Below are 16,573 nucleotides of genomic sequence, written 5' to 3'. Positions count from 1 at the left end.
GTGAAAACTGGCATATAGGACTTTGAGCATTAAAATGAATGTAGATTGGCATGGGTGTTGGGAGGCAACTACAAATGGACAGGATGAACATTTCGCACTAAAATGGTGAAAAGGGGTGACAGTTGCATCTATTTTTTGGCATGATTGATACTACCAGCCACAGAAGCTCTGGCAAGGCAGAGAATCAGGGCATCACAGCCTTACCGGCAAGATACTGATGTGTGATTTTCAAAACTAGATTTTTAACTTCTGTTACTGCCTACACTTTCAGTCACTAAGTCATGTTATATTCAAGAATATTCTGTTGAATTCTGTGCATCATAGCTATTCCCCTAAAGCCAAAAGCAAAAACTAAAATCCACATTTTGCATAATGGACAGCTCTTTTGTAACCCCCTCACACCACTTTCCTTATATACGCACACACTAATTCATGGTCTCACAACTATGTCATCTATGAGAAGCATCTTTTTAACCATGTACAAAAGTTTCAAGAATGTCATATGCATAACCATAGCCTTTTGATATTATCAAACACGAAGTTAACAAAAAAAAGTTAAACATCACAGATACAATAAAATAAAGTAGAAATATACTCAGCAGTAGACGATAGAGCAATAAACTCACATACAAATAAATATCACTCAAAATGGATATCATTTAAAATGCAAACTCTATTACCAGCTACTTGAGTGCTCTCACCTCAGAGTGTTTGAGACTTCATCAGAAAAACTTGATAAAGCAAATGTTCTGACTTAGCACACATAACATGCTATATAACTTAATTTAATTAACCACATAAGTGAAAACTGATACAATTTAATGATATCCCTCAGCCAGTATTACATTTCCAAACTTAGAACTTTACAAATTCTTTACATAAAATTTCAAAACTGAAAATTTTGATTTGCATTAGTAAAATAGGGAACATACATAAAAGGGTATTTGAATTTGCTTAAAGGCTTGATTATTAACTGGAAAATAACTTATTCACTTAACACTAGTGTTAATATAAAATCCAACATAATCAGTGGACTCGTACCAAAATATGTTGCTCATAAAAATATAACAACTAGGTATGGGAGATTAATAAAAACAAACACAAGCAATGCATTTAGCTTAACATTAAACACAAAAGAATAACATTTAATTGTAATTATGCAATAACATTCTTAGGAAAATAGTTGGCTGCTAAATTAACATGCAAAAACAATTGGAATGCTTTAACATCAGTGTTGAAAAAAATCAATATTTTGTTTAGTGTGTTTACTGCAAAACATAACATAGTTTTGAATCCAAACTGTTGAAATTGGTTGGGTGACTCCAACCAGACGATAACAAATGTCATTAATATAACAAATACAGCACTGTACAATTTTAAACAATGTGCATGAGCACAGAAACTTGTTCTTCCAGTTACCCAGTGATAAATTTGCAAATGCTACTCCTTTGATTTGTTTAAAATACTAGTCAGTAATAGAGTAAATGTTTTTGAACAGCAACTCCATTATTACATAGATAACTTTAACTGAAGTATTAGGAAAAACAATTGAAATGTACCAACTGTTCTATAAAATATTCTTTCCCTAATTACTGAGGAATAGGCATATATAAGAAGCAATGTCCAGATTAGCAAAATTAACAGTTTAAAAGTGCCAGCACTTGGAAGAAATGCTGTAAATTACATACATCACAAAGAAGGTAACTGTTGAATTAAAGGGTTGAGCTTAGCATCTAAATAAAGGGCTATAGTTTCATTCTTTGAATTATGGGCTGTGGAGGTAGGCCAGGATGGGGGTTCTTACCCTTGTGGAATTTTAGGATCTGAAACAAGGTACATACAATCTCTAGAAATTTCAGTTAGAAATAAGTGTATTGATTTATATAACCATTTGCCTATAGGTTCACTAATGTGAAATCAATATTTTTGGAAAAAGTATACATTTCAAATAATTTTTGCAAGTACAGTATATAACTGTCCTCATTGAAATGCAAGATTTTAATGACTGTGTTGTAGTCTATGTTCATAAGTACCATCCTAACCCACTTGTCAACCTTCATAAACCTAATATTACTTAGTTTTCATTAAACAATGCCTTACACTCAACATTGTTCAAATTATAATTTCTTTCTCTAATTTCAGGTTTCAATGTTGATTCAAATGTTGCTAAAGTGCTACAAATGGGTGGATTAATTCCACATTTTTTAAACTTAATATACTTGTGGGCATGTGTCCTTTAATCATTTGACCATTTAGGAGAAAACTCAAATTCAGTTTTCTAGCAAGCAGTTTGAGTTCTGTGAAAGTCTTCATGGTAGTAGACCTTGCTGAAGGAATGAATGCAAATCCTTAATAAAAACCTGTATGTACTGTTGAATTAACCTCTAGTATCTTAATCTGAAAATCTTAGTCTCCTAATTTCATCTTCAGCTGTTCCTCCTGTTGCCAAATCCTGTTCTGCATCCTCCCTTTGGTGTTTGTTGACCTGTATTTGACTGAAAGACATCATTTAGTTTCAATCCCTAGAATGAAAGATACCATCTTCTGATTAGATGGCAGGTAACCAATCAAGATAATCTCTGAGAGAGTGGAGACATGTCTGTCTTTGGCTCTAAGGACAAAACATTTTCTTAGCAATAGTATGCACTGCTGAGTTCCCTACATGTTGTTTATTCACCAAAGTTTCCTTAAGAAAAACAGAAAACAAATTTCCTTATCTTTCTCATCCCTATCCATCTTTTTTTGCTTATAATGAATAAGTACCTTTAATGTATGTCAGAATGAGCATACCAATTATCTAGTTCCAAACTAATGGGGTATCCCTGTCTCTCAGTATAACTGTTAACATAATCATTACATTTCATGCACGAACTATAACACTTCAGCTAAGTGTAGGGAGTTAACATTGTGGATGTGAGGACAAACATGTTTACTTGGGGACTACAGACAAAGCACATGTGACATTTTAGGTGTTCCACAACAGTTTAAACATGTTTTATAGTTTTAAGCTTTGAATCTTATTCTATTAGATTTGGATGTAACTCAGCACTGATCAGAAGGCCATGTGCTATTTCTCATTTGCCTTTATTACATAAGGAGCTGTAGAATCTTTTTAGTCTTTATTTTGGGTTATCCTGTATTAGAAACCTCCTCACAAACTTCTTACCACATACAAAAATTGTTTTGGATCTTGTCATATATGTATTGTGTTTTGTGCCTTTTTGATGCTTTTTGCATTATATTCCCATATGTAGGTAAATCGTTCTGTATCTTCTCTGGAGCTCATCTCTTTCTGGATGAACAGTGCTATTTGTGAGTGCTCTGAGTCAGTGGATTTCAGTAGGAGTGTATTTTTGCATTAAAGTTAGTATTACTTGTTGATGTGCAAAAGGCGGTCATTGGGATATTGTTGGTTAGTGTATAGGTTGCCAACCGGAAATTGTCATTTCCATTCTGAATGCATATTTAAACCGAGTGTGTGAGATTGGTATTGTGTAATTCATGTCTTGTTTCATTTGATGCCTTAACAACATTGAGAGATTATTGATTTATGGTTCCTGTAAGAAGTCGGGAATTGCTGACTTAGAGTCTATGTGGTTTAATGGTTAGGACCACATCCACCTGTGAGTGTGCACTGACTGTAGTGAGGTTTATTGATTTCTGTTAGTAGCTTGGTTAGTCTGTGATCTTTAAGCATTTGTTTTTTGATTCCACAGCTGGTTTATATACTTGTTTGTTACTTTGGATACATTCTACATGGATCTAGTTAGAGGGCTTTGCAAGACGTTGGTAAATAGGGAGTAGGCAGCTATATTGAGTCATTTGTTTACTATTTTTATATGGTTCTAGGTACATACTAGGCTATCACTGTATATCATTAGGTAGAACATTAAGAGCTTAGCCACTACAATTCCTACTACCTGCTTTCTTCCTCTCTCCATAAGGGACCGAGGAGCTAGACCAGGAGTGAATTTACAGAATCACATCCACTCATCCATATTGGATATAATGAGAGTTAGATACTTCATTTGATATGGAGAGAGTGCTTATTTCATAGGTAGGGGATAATGTGGTAGAGGCATCTATCCTTTCAACAAGTTCTGTTAACTTTATAGTGTAGTTAGAACCCTAGAACATATATTGGTTGTGTCGATTGTTTTATGAACATGTGATATATCAAACAGTGCACAGTTTGCAGCCCTGTAACCATACAGAAGTCTATACAAAATGAAGTAGCATTATAAGGCTTTTCTACATGCTGTGAAGCTTAGGGAGTTCAAATCTGAGATGATCTTGGTGACAAAGCATTATGTTTTTTTCCTATGAGGGCAATATGCCTATGTAGGTACTTACCAATGCGATTATTATATTCTGTGTTGGGTCTGATAACAGGATAAGTTGAGAGGGACAATAACTTCCTTGGTCATATAAGATATTCCTGTAGTTATTAACTGTATTTCCTAAGGAGATTTTGCTGCCCACAAATGTATGCAGATATCATATGAGAATATCACTTTTGAGTGCTATCTTATTTATAAGTTAGTTACAATGCTGGTCTTGCTTCCAGTAGCAAAAGACCATGATCCTGATACCAGATGTTTTTGGATGATATTGATGTTATTTAGTGAGCTGATGACAGATCTGAGATTGCAGTCATTAGCAAAGTTAGTTAGCTAGAGAGCCATAACATCAGCTTAGACATCAGTGAAGTATATGCTGAAGGTCAGTGGCTTCAGAACAGAACCTTCTGGGACACCACAGGTGACCTGCTTTTTGAGCAGAGTATGCTACCAAGCCTGACTATGTGGGCCCTATCCTCGCTGAGAGCCTGGTTGCTCTTCCATACTGCACACTCGCATGAATACTCACACCTATTACCAATTTAGAGTGTCCAGCGCACCTGGAGGAAGCTCACACAAAAATAAGGAAGACATGTAAACTCCACACAGAAGGCACCACAGCCAAGAATCAAACCACAGAAACTCTTGCTGTGAAGCAACAATGCTATCTGCTATGCCACTTTGCTACCCACAAGAATGCCTAGACAAGACTTGGAAAAATTTTACATGGAGGATTAAGTATAGCAAGTTGTTCCTCGTATACCTGGAGGAAAAAAAAAGATGTTAGATTTTGAAATAATTGAACTAATGAAAGATCACAACAGGTACAAAGTAAGGGAAGGCAGGAATTTTTAAATAAATTCTGTATTTCACAATCGTGAACAGAAAAGAGAGCATCAACAAGGCAGAGATATATGTGGGCAGAAGGACTACTGTGAAGCTGGACAGTGGAATTTGACAGGCAAAGTCTTAACCCCCTACGGAGGACAAAGCTCAGAGGCCAGATGGATTGTCAGCCCTGAGCAGAGAATGACTGCCCAAGCCTTTCCTGAATCCTATCAGTCATATTTTCAGTGTGTCTTTTAAAAAATGCATGGTCTGGAAACACTGGGAAAGTGCCATAGTAATATATCTACATATAGAGAGGAGGCCACAGTAATACAGCTACATGCAGAAGAGAGGCCACAGTAAAAAGTCTATATGCAGAGGGGAGGCTGCAGTAGTATGGCTATATGCAGAAGGGAGGCCTCAGTAATATATCTGCATACAGAGGGGAGACCACAATAAAATGTCTGCATGCAGAAGGGAGACCACAGTAATATATCTACATACAGAGGGGAGACCACAATATTTATTTATTTATTTATTTATTTATTTGCAGTTGGTTTACCAGGATAGTCCATTGGGCCAAAAGGAACCCGTTTTCAATGGAGTCCTGGGGAGAAAAGCTCCAACACAGACAAAATTGGGTACATACAAGATTGCTAAATATCTATACAAAAGTAGTAGATAAAAGTCCTGGGGAGAAAAGCTCCAGCACAGACAAAATTAGGTACATACACAAGATTGCTAAATATTTATACAAAAGTAGTAGATAAAAACATTTAAGCTCAGACTTCAAAAAGCATTCAAAACAATACAATCAATGAGGATTAATATGAGTAACGTGAATACATAACAGAGTAGTTATGCAGAAGGAACATAACATTACATTATAGAGTGGATATTCTGAAGGAACACAAGCTTTGTTGGGTAAAGTTCGGTATCATAAGCATAAAGGAGGTAAGGATGTCATATATTTATGAGGGGTGGGAACAAGAGCAATCCCATTGGGACCTTAGATATGTGTGGAGATATTTTTTGAACATGTAGTGGTTAGAGGTGGTACGAATGGATGGTGGGAGTGAGTTCCAGAGATGGGAAAGGTTAAAGGATAGTAAGTGTTTACCTGGGGGATAAGATGGTTTATGAACTTCCAGTAGGTTTTGATTGTTGGACCTTAAGACTCTATTTGGTAGGTGCATTTTAAAGGCAGAAGACAGGGAGGGACAAAGAGAGGGGTTGAGAATGAGCTTATGAGCTAAAGTCAGCTGTATATAGATGAGATGATTAGATAGTTCAAGCCAATTTCGTTTTTGGAGAGAGGAACAGTGGTGGGTGGAGGATCTGTGGCTGTTAGCGAATTTGGCAATTTTGTTATAGCAGGAGGAAAGCTGGTTTTTTAGAGAGATCTGAATATTAGTTAGTAATGGAGCCCCATAGAGAAGAGAGGGGATGAGAAAGGAGGAAGCGAGAGTGATTTTGAAGGAGCTAGTAAGATACTGATTCTGACGGTAGAGCATACCAATTTTTTGATGAGTTTTTTTAATATTTAGTTGTAGATGGGAGTTGAAATTAAGCCGGTTGTCAATTTGAACACCTAGTAGCTTAGCTTCAGATACCAGTTCCAAGGGTGAGTTATTTTGGCTGGTAATTGAGAAAGAGTTTATGTCGAAGGAAGTGGATTTGGAGGGGGTAAAAACCATTAGTTTTGTTTTGGAGGCATTGAGAGCTAAGTGATTTATTTTCATCCAATGTTCAGTAATTGAGAAAGCTTCTTGAGTGAGTTTTTGGAGCAGTGAGGAAGAGGTGGCAGAACAGATAATGGTAGAATCATCTGCATATTGGATGACATTTGCAAATGGAATAGATTTATGGAAATCGTTTATAAATATATTAAAGAGGAGGGGACCAAGAATAGATCCTTGGGGAACTCCAGTGGGGGTACTAAGGAAAGAGGAAGTGGCCTTCTTCCATATTACAGCTTGGTATCTGTTAGATAAATAACTGGAGAACCAATTTATGGAGAAGGGAGAGAGGTTAAGTTGTGACAGTTTGGATAAGAGCAGGCTATGTGAGATAGTGTCGAAGGCCTTGGAGAGGTCAAGTAGTAAGGTAGAGACAATGTGGCTGCAATCGCGTGCTCTATTAACGGTCTCAAGAAAGGACAGGAGGGCTGTCATGGTACTATGATTTGGCCTGAATCCGTGTTGTGTAGGGGTTAAAAGATTGTTATCTAAGAGATGTGGAAGGAGTTGAAGCTGGATACACTTTTCCAGAAGTTTAGATATGGGGGACAGGATAGCAATAGGGCAGAAGTTATTGACGTTGCAATTGTTGCCTCCTTTATGGAGTGGGATGATAAAGGCTTGCTTCCACAATAGGGGCACTGTGCATTCATGGATGGAGCGGTTGATTAGAATGCTAATGGGATAGGCAATTGCTTCTGCGGCTATACTTAGGAAGTAAGAGGGGATGTTGTCCGGAGCGTTGGTACATGGCTTCAGTTTCTGAAGAAGTTTTTTTATAGTGGAAGTGGGTATAGGTTTAAATGAAAATAGGGAGGAGTGGGGAGAGAGAGAATTTGAGGAAGATATAGGCGAAGAGGGGGTTTGAGTAGAGGATGAGGTGTAAGATAGGCAGTGAGAAGATGAGAATGAGGAGATAGAGGTAATGAGGGGAGGGTTGTTTGTGGGAGAGGGTGGGGGTGAATTAGATAATGAGGAGGGGCATGTGAAGGAGGATGTGAGTTTGCTAATAGAGTCAATGAAAAAGGAGTTGAACTGTGTAGCTAGATCTAAGTCTGGGCTATTTGGGTCTGGGGTTGGAGTGTGTGGTTTTCTGGGGTTAAGGAGGGTGGAGATCCCCTTCCAGAATCTTTGAGGGTTAGTTTTATTGTTGTTTTGGAGTGTGAAGAAGTATTTTTGTCTGTCAGAGATTATAAGCTTTTTTACTTTATTTCGAAGGGTTTTGTATGCAATATGTTGTTCTGGGGTTTTATTTCTCAGATAGAGTCCCCAGGCTTTATCTCTAAGACGCATGCTTGATAGTGTGGTTTTGGTTAGCCAGGGGGCAGAATTTGTTTTTATTCTTTTTGTTCTTAGAGGGGCTTGGGAATCAAGTATTTCTAAGAAAGTAGAGTTGAAGTGAGCAACTGCATCTTCTAGGGGTAGTGACTTTAGGTTGTTCCAGTTAATTGCTTTCAGAGAATGTATGAAGGTTGATGGATTAAAGTTTTTGTCATTGCGGGTAGTGATGTAATTATGGGTGCGGTAAGAGATACAGGGGAGTCGGCGGGTGAAAATAGGCAAGTGATCGCTAAGAGGGTCGGGAAGAGTACCACTGTCTGAGAAATAAAATGTCTGCATGCAGAGGGGAGGCCACAGTAATATGTCTACATGCAGTGGCGAGGTACAGTGATACATTTACATGCAGAGGAGAGGTCACAGTAATATGTCTTCATGCAGAGGAGAGGCCACAGTAATATGTCTACATGCAGAGGGGAGGCCACAGAAATATAGCTACATGCAGAATGGAGGCCACAGAAATATAGCTACATACAGAGGGGAGGCCACAGTAATAGGTCTACATGCAGAGGGGAGGTTGCAGTCTTATGTCTACATGCCGAGAGGAGGCCACAGTAATATATTTAAATGCAGAATGGAGGCCACATGAATATAGCTACATGCCGAGGGGAGGCCACGGTCATATGTCTACATGCAGAGTTGAGGTCACAGTCATATGTCTACATGCTGAGAGGAGGCTACAATAATATGTATATATCTACATGTAGAGGGGACTGGGGGCAACAGTAATATATCTACATTCAGAGGGATGGCCACAGTAATATGTCTACATACAGAGGGGAGGCCACAGTAATATGTCTACATTGCAGAGGGGTGGCCATAGTGATACAACTAGATGCAGAGGGGAGGCCACTGTAATATGTCTACATGCAGGGAGAGGGCCACAGTAATATATCTACATGCCGATTGGGGGGGTCACAGTAATATGTCTACATGCAGAGGGGAGGCCAAAGTAATATAGCTACATGCAGAATGGAGGGCACAATGATAGATCTATATGCAGAGTGGAGGCCACAGAAATATATCTACTTTCAGGATGGAGGTCACAGTAATATGTCTACATGCAGAGGGGAGGCCACAGTAATATGTCTTCATGCAGAGTTGATGCCACAGTAGTATATTTACATGCAGAGGGGAGGCCACAATTATACAGCTACATGCATAGTGGAGACCAGAATAATATATCTACATGTAGATGGGGGCGTCACTGTAATACGTCTGCATGTGAAGGGGAGGCCACAGTTGTATGTCTACATGCATGGTGGCACAGTAATGTACCTACATGCAGAGGGGAGGCCACAGTAATATATCTACATACAGAGGGGGGACCACAGTGACATCTAGATGCAGAGGGAAGGTGACAATAATATATTTATATGCAGACAGGGGGCCACAGTTATACATCTACATGCAGAGAGAGGGCCACAATAATATATCTACATGCAGATTGGGGGGGGGGTCACAGTAATATTTCTACATGCAGAATGGATGTCACATTAATATATCTACATGCAGATGGGGGTCACAGTAATGCATCTACATGCAAAGGGGAGGCCACAGTAATACAACTGTATGCAGAATGGGGACCACAGTGATATATCTACATGCATGGTGGAGGCCACAGTAATATGTCTACATGCAGAGTGGATGCCACAGTAGTATATCTGCATGTAGAATGGGCACCACAGTAATCTATCTACATGCAAAGGGTAGACCAAAGTAATATATTTACATGCAGAATAGAGGCCACAGTAATATGTCTACATGCAGAGTGGATGCCACAGTAGTATATCTGCATGCAGAATGGACCCCACAGTAATGCATCCACATGCAGGGGAGGGCAGAGTAATACATTTACATGCATAGTGGGGGCCACAGTAACACATCCACATGTAGCAGGGAGACCACAGTAATAGGTATATATGCAGAGTGGAGGCCACAGTAATGCAGCTACATGCAGAGGCGAGGCTCAGTAATATGTGTACATGCAGAGGGGAGGCCACAGTAATATAGCTACATGTAGAATGGAAGCCACAGTAATATGTCTACATGCAGAGTGGATGCCACAGTAGTATGTCTACATTTAGAGGAGGGACAAAGTAATAAATTTACATGCAGAGAAGGAGCCACATATGTCCACATGCAGCGGGGAGGCCATAGTAATATGTATACATGCAGAGTGAAGGCCACAGTTATACATCTACATGCATAGTGAGGGCCACATTAATATGTCTACATGCAGAGTGGTGGCCACAGTAATACTTCTGCATGCAGAATGAAGGACACAGTAATAAGTTTCATGCAAGGAGGAGGCTACAGTAATATATATACATGCAGAATGGATGCCTCAGTAATAAGTTCAAATGCAGAGGGGAGGCCATAGTAATATATCTACTTGTGGTGGAGGTACAGTAGTATATCTACATGCAGAGGGGAGGCCACAGTAATATGCTACATGCAGAGGGGAGGTGTCAGTCATATGAGTACAAGCAGATGGGAGGCCACAGTAATTTTATTTTATTTATTTATTTATTTATTTATTTAACATTTGTTTACCGGGAAAGTCTGACTGGACACAGGTCCTTTTTCAGCAAAGGCCCAGGGAGAAAAGCTCCATGAGTAACAGTAAATTTTCATGCACACATTACGATAATCAAAGTATAAAGTAAACAAAATGTAGTATACATGAGAACATACAAATTTGTTACATCTTGACAACAAAACCTAGGCTTTGAACATAGCTAGTACTATTTGTAGGTATGACTTATGTCAAGATATAAGGTTAAGACAGGTCAGTAGCAACAAAGGATTAAACACTGGGGGAGAAGTTGGATATGTTTTAGGTATACTGTGATGTATCGGAGCACTCATGAGGGGGTTAGTACAGGAACATAGCTACTTATTTTTCAGATAAGCTTTAAGTGATGGCTTAAAGTGGTTAGTGGATGAGATTAAGAGAATGGAGTTAGGAAGAGAGTTCCATATACAAGATATATAGTTGGAAAATAAAAATTCTCCTGCAGTGTTGTTGGCCTTGGAGATGGTGAGTAAGTTCTTGTTGTTAGAGCAAAGTGGTCTGCTGGAACTGTAAGGAAGGATGAGATTTTGTAGCGCAGGGGTTCTAGTTGGTTGTGTTACAATTTTATGAGTTAGAGAGAGTTGGTCAAGCCAGTCTAGTATCCTTAAAGCTGTACAATGATGTGTTCTATATGGGCAGTCAGATGCAAACATAGTAATTTTACTATAACATGCTTCTAGCTTATATAAGTCAGTTTTCCTTAGATTAGTTAAAATTTGAGAGGCATATAACAGAGTGGAAGCAGATGGCTTTGTGCTAATGTCATTTTGGCTATTGTGGTCAGGAACCTTTTGTGCCTATATAGACTTTCAAGTTTCTTATGGACTTTTTTTTATAGTTAAAGAGACATACAAGTCAAATTTTAGGGTATTGTCTATTTCCACTCCAAGAATCTTTGTATGGGTTGTCAGGGAGATCACACTATTGTCTTTGGCTGTTATGTTGAGGATGAGATAGATGTCTTGTTAGGTTGGAAGAGTAATAATTTAGTTTTGTTTGGGTTCAGGATTAGATGGGCATTGGCTAACCATGTTTCAACAGAAGTGAAAGATTCCTGTGTTTGAGAATGAAGAGTTGATAGAGAGGGGAGGGGCTCTACATGCAGTGAGATAATATATCTACATGCAGAATGGAGGCCACATGAATATAGCTACATGCAGAGGGGAGGCTACAGTCTTATGTCTACATGCAGAGGGGAGGCCAGAGTAATGCACAAGTTATACATCTACAAGCATATTGAGGGCCACAGTAATACATCTACATGTAGAATTGATGTGTCAGTAATATGTCTACATACAGAGGGGAGGCCCTAGTAATATATCTACATGTGGTGGAGGTACAGTAGTATAGCTACATGCAGAAGGGAGGCATGCACAAGAGAGGCCACATCTATACATCTACATGCAGGGGGGGAGCACAGTAATATAGCTACATGCAGAGGTGATGCCACAGTAATACTTCTACATGCAGAGGGGAGGCCACAGTTATATGTCTACATCCAGATCAGAGGCCACAGTAATATATCTACATGTAGAGAGAAGGCCACAGTAAAATGTCTACATGCAGATAGAAGGTCACAGTGATATATTTACATGCAGAGGGGAGGTCACAGTAATATGCCTACATGCAAAGAGGAGGCCACAATAATATGTCTGTATGCAGAGGTGATACCACGGTAATCCATCTACATGCAGGGGGGGCAAAGTAATATGACCACATGTAGAGTAGAAGCCACAATAATATGTCTACTTGCAGAGTGGAGGCCGCAGTAATATATCTGCATTGTAGAGGGGAGGCTACAGTGATATAACTACATGCAGAGGGGAGGCCATAGTGATACAACTACATGCACAGGGTAGGCCACAGTAATATGTCTATATGCAGAGAGGGGGGGTCACAGTAATACATATACATGCAGAGGAGGACCACAGTAATATTTCTACATGCAGAATGGACGCCACATTAATAATCTACATGCAGATGGGAGGGGGGACACAGTAATACATCTACATGCAGATGTGAGGCTACAGTAATATGTCTACATGCAGAGTGGATACCACAGTAGTATATCTGCATGTAGAATGGACACTACAGTAATATATCTACATGCAGAGGGGAGGTTCAGTAATGTGTATGTACAGAGAGAGGCCATAGTAATATATCTACATGCAGAATGGAGGCCAGAAGAATATGTCTACATGCAGAGGGGAGGCCAGAATAATGCATTGATATGCAGAGTTGGCGGCCGCAGTAATACATCTACATGTAGAGGGGAGGCTCAGTAATACATGTACATGCAGAGGGGAGGCCACAGTAATATAACTACATGCAGAATGGAGGCCGCAGTAATATGTCTACATGCAGAGTGGATGCCACAATAGTATATCTACATGCATAATGAACACCACAGTAATGCATCTGCATGCGGGGGCTGGACAGAGTGATACATTTACATGCAGAGAGGGGGCCACAGTTATACATTTACATGCATAATGGTGGCCATAGTAATATATCTACATGCATAGTGGAGGCCATAGTAATATATCTACATGCAGATGGGGGTGGTCACAGTAATATGTCTACATGCAGAGGGGAGGCCACAGTAATATGCCTACATGCATAGGCAGCCACACTAATATATCTGCATGCAGAATGGATGCCTAAGTTATATGTCCACATGGGGGGGGGCACAGTAATATATATACATGCAGAGGGAAGGTGACAGTAATATGTCTACCTGCAGCGGGGAGGCCACTGAATTATATCTACATGCAGAGAGGAGGCCACAGTACTATTTCTACATGCAGAATGGACACCAGAGTAATATATCTATATGCAGAGGGGAGGCCACAGTAATATGTCTACATGCAGAGGTGAGGCCACAGTAATATGTATATCAACTTGGAGAGGTGAGACCACAGTAATATGTATCTCAACTTGGAGAGGTGTAATATATATATATATATCTACATGGAGAGGTGAAGCCACAGTAATGCATCTACATGCATAGGGAAGGCCACAGTAATATATCCACATGGAGAGGGGAGGCCACAGTAATATATTTACATGGAGAGGGGAGGCCACAGTAATATATCTACATGCAGAGGGGAGGCCATAGTAATGTGGTCTACATGCATAGGGAAGGCCACACTAATATGTCTACATACATAGGGTAGGCCACAGTAATATGTCCAGATGGAGAGGGGAGGCTGCAGTAATATGTCTACATGCAAAGCAGAGCTCACAGTAATATGTCTATGTGCAGAAGGGAAGGCTTGGAGCATTGTTAAGGGCTATAAGTTAGGAAGTATAACTACTTGCTGTATGTGTCACAGAAAACTCTTATGGATAGACTATCTAGTTTCTTGGATGACAGTATCCTCGACAGTAACAGCTAACATATGTCTACAACCAAGTTAAGCCAAGTTTTGCTTGTAGATGACAAGGGAACTGGACAAGGATTCATTTGCCAATATAGTCTACCTGGCTTTCTGTAAAGCTTTCACTTCCTTCCAAACTGGAGACGTTTTAAATATGAAAGTCCTTGGGAAGATGAAAAGTTGAGTTAGAGAGATTTTCCTCAGAAATGCGGAGTATAGAAATTGTTGGTAAAGGGAATTAGAATAAAAGGAAGCAACAAATGGGGTAAAAGACAGTTAATTTCTGATTGTTGCATTACGCGGTATATTATGTTAAGCTGGACACTGGAAAAGGGAAATGAGTAAATCTCTCTGTGGATAATAGCAAAATGGGGAAGGGGACAGGAAAAAGTAAAATGTATTTGTGGAGTTTTGAAGCATGCTATGACAAATGCAGGAGCTGGCTCTTGCTATAGGACTGCAGGACTACAGCCCTCCCACCTAGATACAAAAGGAAAAAAAAAACATGAAACATAAAATTAAAAAGACAAAAAAATTTATTTTTACTAGTCCCAGAACTTCCACACATGCGCGGACACACTCAGACTGCCCCTGCAGATGCCCAGGAATCTGTGCAAATGCAGACTGCTTGAGTCAGCAGTCCGGATATAGGGAAGGCATTTTCTGCCCCACAAATGCCCAGGAATCTGTGCGGTAGACGACCGCACAGAACAGAGGAGCTCCGGACTGCTTCATCTGCAGACAAGACCAAGCAGGAGAGAGGTGAGTTTAAGCTCTCGCAGGGAAGTGTTGGATTTGAGTGCAGGACCAATCAAGAGAGAGGTGAGTTTAAGCTCTCACAGTGAAGCGTTGGATTCGAGCACGGGTTTGGAGTTTTGTTGCTTCATGGATTCGAGCACGGGTTTGGAGTTTAAGTAATGGGACATGTGGATTCCGGGTCCAGACACATTTACTGGTAGGGTGTGTGTGTGTCTGTGTCTGTGTAAAATGCCCCAGTTTACACATAGTGGTGCGTAGAGATTACTCAGGCTTGAACCCTGTACCTTGGATGCAGGTGGCAAGGACCTGAATTCCCTACCCACCACTATTTGTAAAATAATTGCAGATTTTTGCCTCATATTTGTTCTGTTCCTCATAAAATCTGTGGTTTCTGTATCTTCATTTTTCCTTGCAAAGGTCTGTAGTGCAGTGGTGCACTGGTAGCATTGTTGCCTGACAGCTACAGGTTCTCTGGTTTGATTCTTGGCTGGGGAGCCTTCTGTGTGGAGTCTGTATGCCCACCCATCTCTTACAAAGATGTGTATGGAGTGTTTCTCCCTGCTCTGCTGAAAATTGGCTTTGTTTTGTTCCAAGTCACACAAGTTTCCTGGTTAACAAATGTTTAAAAATAACAGGCATTTGAATTTCAGACTTCATATTCTTCAGAAAGTACATGGTAACACAAAAGCTTTTATTCTAGCAATTGTCTAGGTTTATAACATGGATATTTGAAATTTGCCCATATTTTTGGGACTGTATTCCCCCATTATCGGCCTCATTCAGGTATTTTGTGCTAAGGTTGGGAGCTATGGTGAGAACTGAATTCACTGAGTGTTTGAGGACTATATTCCCCCCATTACTGGCTTTGTCCACATGTTTTTTGCTAAGAGTTTGAGAGCTATGGTGAGAACTGAATTCACTGAATATGTTTGGCAGCTGTATTCCCACATTATTGGCTTTTTTCAGGGTTTTTTTTGCTAAGAGGTTGACAGCTATCGTGAGAACTGAATTCACTAAATAGTAGCCATTTAAGTTTCAGTTTTCCTCTGTTTCACAAAACAGCTGATTTGGCATAGTGGTATGTTTCTCTGACTGTTTTGCACAGGGTCCCCTGGATTCAAGACGTGGCAGTGAAATGTATGGTGGTAACACAGCATTTTATTCTAGCAACTTTCCAACATTATACAAGCAATGTTTAAAATGTGTCCCTGGTTTATGGGCTTTTGTCCCTCCCCAATAAATTTTGGCTTTTTCCAGATTTCTTGCGCTGCAAATTTCGGAGATACAGCCGAGTGTCGAGTAGATTTTACAAGGAGCTGAGAGCTGCAGGGGAACAAAAGTTTAGTGCTGCTTATGCTGTCTGCTTGCATTGTTAATAGCACAACAGGTAGTGTACTTGCTTTTGATGCAGAAGGCTGTGGGTTCTACTCCCATAGTAGGTAGATGCATTGCTGATACTGTACTGTGTTGTAAAGGGGGTGGATGCTGCAGTCCTTTTTGTCCAAGATATCTAGTAACTATATGAACCTGTTATCAGTTTGCCATCCATTCCCTATTGTGGTATTACTAGCTTATCATTTTTTTAATACATGCAACATAGGCAATTTATTC

The sequence above is a fragment of the Protopterus annectens genome, chromosome 9.part0, assembly GCF_019279795.1.
Source record: "Protopterus annectens isolate FY-2018-M chromosome 9.part0, PAN1.0, whole genome shotgun sequence".
Classification (NCBI taxonomy): Eukaryota; Metazoa; Chordata; order Ceratodontiformes; family Protopteridae; genus Protopterus; species Protopterus annectens.
This window is presented reverse-complemented; position numbering follows the sequence as displayed.